This window comes from Etheostoma cragini, chromosome 3 (genome assembly GCF_013103735.1).
Source record: "Etheostoma cragini isolate CJK2018 chromosome 3, CSU_Ecrag_1.0, whole genome shotgun sequence".
NCBI classification, from domain to species: domain Eukaryota; kingdom Metazoa; phylum Chordata; class Actinopteri; order Perciformes; family Percidae; genus Etheostoma; species Etheostoma cragini.
In genome coordinates, this window is record NC_048409.1 from 9,051,521 (window position 1) to 9,055,198 (window position 3,678).

Here is a 3,678-nt window from a genome sequence, read left to right on the forward strand (position 1 = left end):
TTTTTTATCCAGCAAAGTTATTACATATGTAAATTTCAAAACGGTCAAAATGACCGTCATGGCAGTTCTAGTGTTAAGCCGAAGTGTAAAACAAACCTGAAGCTGAAGAAACCCTAATTGTTAACGGAAAAGCCCCGCGGACCTGACGGAGAGGGAGGAAGCTGTTCACTCCTCCGTGTCCTGAGTGTGTGTTAGTCAGCGAGCACAGCCGGTTGGACACAACAACAGAAGGAATCTGCGTGTGTAGGGAGGGGCCGTGGGACTAGCCTATCACAGAATAGTGTAGGGGAGGGGCGCTGGGACTAGCCCATCACAGAATAGTGTAGGGGAGGGGTGATGTGACTAGCACTGTGACTAGCCTATCACAGAACGGAGACACAGTCAATGGAGACTTTCATTGAATCCGAGTACAGATATTGACTCGCATTACTTGTATAATACTTGTACTCGGCAAAAGAGTCCGTACCGGATACTCGTTTCAGCCGAGTATCCGGATCATCCCTACTAGACACCTATTTCATTACATTAGACTCATGCATTAGGCACGGTTACGGTCTCGTTCAGTAGCCTAGTGCGACTCCACACTTGATTACATTAGACTTGAGCGGTTACAGGGTAACATTTGGTCATTCAGCAGCCTGGTGCAGAGATGCGCGCTGTCCTTGTGATAGCCTACCTTCTTAACATCATCATAAACATAACTATCAACATTACCTAACATTAGATGTAGCCTACTTGTATCTTATAGCTGATAATTTTTTCCCATTGTTTTTGTGTGGCTTTGATCTAGAACCATTACTCGTGTGGCAGCCAAGGTCACTTAGTCTCATTCAGTAGCCTAACGTTAGTCTTCTCATTCGAAAAACGGACACAGATTTATTAGGTCTCATACGGTCGCCACTGACTTGTACAAAAGATTTCAAAGTTATGTCAGTTATGTCTGGCACTCAATTCTCCCAGTTCAGATACACAAGTCAGGTTAAAAGTCCCATGGTATGACCATTTCACTTATGAGGTTTTTTACCATTAATATGTGTTCCCCCAGCCTGCCTGTGGTCCCCCAGTGACTAGAAGTGGCGATTGGTGTAAACCGAGCTAGGTATCCTGCTCTGCCTTTGAGAAAATGAAAGCTCAGATGGATTGATCTGGACACTTGCTCCTCATGATGTCATAGAGGGCAAGGTTACCGCCCCTTTCTCGGCTCAGAGAATTTGGCCCTCCCATGAGAGAGAGACAAATCATGGCTTTCAAACAAAGTGGCAGTTGGTCAAGGCCACACCCCCAGCCTACACTTTGCCCCCCGTCTTTCCTCCTCAAAGACTAGAGACTCATAAATGGCACATAGTAAGGTAAGCTCATTGTGGGACAGGCTCTAGTGACTGGAATTCTGCACCGAGGCTGAATTTTGGAAAAAAAGACTTTAAAAATTGTATTTGAGGGCCATTAATGCCTATTTAAAAGAGACTTCAGATATGGTATTAGGGTACCACTAAGGTCTATATAAAAGCATCCAAAGAGCAACATGTCATGGGACAATTAATAACCAACTCTTCGGTCAGTTTGTCAACACTAATCTGTCCAAGCCCGCGGATTGGGTATCCACACTTTAATCTGTACCACGCTTGAGTACAGGTGTATGTGTGACTGTGTAGAACAGTGTCTCAGAGCTACTGTACATGCATGCAGAAAGTATAATATGCATTTAAGGATTGAAACTCTGACTCAGTATTTTGAAGTGGGCGTGGCGTCTTTAGCTGTTAATCAGACTCTGCTATGTAGGATCCAGAAATTAAGCGACCTACTTAAATATCTGAATTTAGAGCAATCTCTCTCTCTGAATATTGGCTATAAGTGGATTATTAAGTGAATAAAAACATAAACAGTACCCCCCCCCACCCACAATAAGAATACAGAGAGAGGTTAGTCCGTGAGAATATATTTAGAAAAACATTTCAAACATTTTATATATGAAAATGGGGGGCTGATTAGCAGCTTACTGTTTATCCAAGGTGAGGAAAGCAACAATTTCAAACAGTGAAAAAGAGCTACCGCTACTGCAGAAATACACTTCAAATTACTACTGTACAATGGAGGAAATTGTTGTTTAGACAAAAGCCAGAGAAAAGTGAGCATTCTGTCAATAAAGGGAGTGGTAATTACAGTAGAAAGAGGCAACTATTGCATCTAATCCTCCATCTCGAGCTGACTGTCCAAATCCACACACACACACACACACACACACACACACACAAACACACACACACACACACACACACACACACAAAGCTTCTCCCCTGTAATAACAGTTTACGGAGCAACGTTGTACAGCCACATAATTTGCTCTAACAACTCTAATTATGCCTCTTATTGATTCAGGCACACATTTTAATAAGAGCGGCCACGCCTCTACTGTTGCAAACCATTGAAGGGGTTCAATGGTGAATGTTTGGAGCTTCTCGTCCTCATCCATCCCACATGGATGTGTCCCTGACAGCGTAATTTGTGGCTCTGATTCTGAGGCCACTGTAAACATGGCACAACGACAGTCATTTTAGCACTCAAGAGACCTTGATCCCTAACCACCGCCCCCTCAGCAGCAAAGGAGACAGGGAGGGAGGCGACAACAAAAGGTAAAGAAAAGCTAGTTTATTGTTGACTGTGCCCAAGTGGGTCAATCTCAGTGTCTCTCAGCAACAGCTCACCTCATTATTGTTTTCTAATTGCAACAGTGGATTTGAAGACAGGGTTGCCTGAGAGGAGGATTTATATTTGGATGTGTGCTTGTCCTGTCGCTGTACATTTACTCATTTTCTTTCTGTGGGGCTTTCTTTCTTTTTCCAATGGTAAAGATAAAATTCAAATACAGCCTTAGACATGGTGGTTGATTAATTTAAAAAAAGAAGACAAAAACTCCAGACACCAAAGACCAAGACCCTGTGTGTAAGCCATGACAAGATGTTGACAGAACATCTGCAACGACATTATCAGCTACTGCAAATTTAACATCTTAACGTTACGGGTAGATGTGAGATGAGTAGTCATTAGCAGGTGTAAACGCTCAGAATGAGTGGGCGATGAAGTTGATAAGATGTGGTTATTATTCTTTACCCAATTAAGGCTCATGGGCAAAATGAACAATTAACAAAACCAAAATTAAACCGAAGAAAAACATAACAATACTTTCCCAGAAAAAAAAACAAAAGGACATGAGAGTCAAAACTGGTTAAACTTATGGCAATTAAGAAATCTGGAACTCAACATCCGTTTTTAAACCACTTTCACTGTTTATTCATGCGCTCTTCATGATTAAAGAAAAACAGCATTGGAACCAGTATGTCTCGAGTAAAAAATTTGAGACGTTAAGATAGCATTTTCCCCTTCAAAAATAAAGATTCTAATACCTGAGCTTGTGTATCAGCCAATACTGATTACCGATGCCAGACCAGTGTGGGGGAAAATACATGTCAAACATTTAGTAAAATAAACAACATTTAAATCATAAACTACTTTATTGACAGTATAAAACAGAAGTGCAACAGCAACTTAAATTGGCATTACTCTGTTATGATAGACCTAGTCTCGGATTGCCAGACCTACCTTCCGAGGAGGTGGAGTTGCAGCCATCTTCGATTCTAGTCTACTAATCAGCTCTAAACCTAAACTAAATTATAACTCATT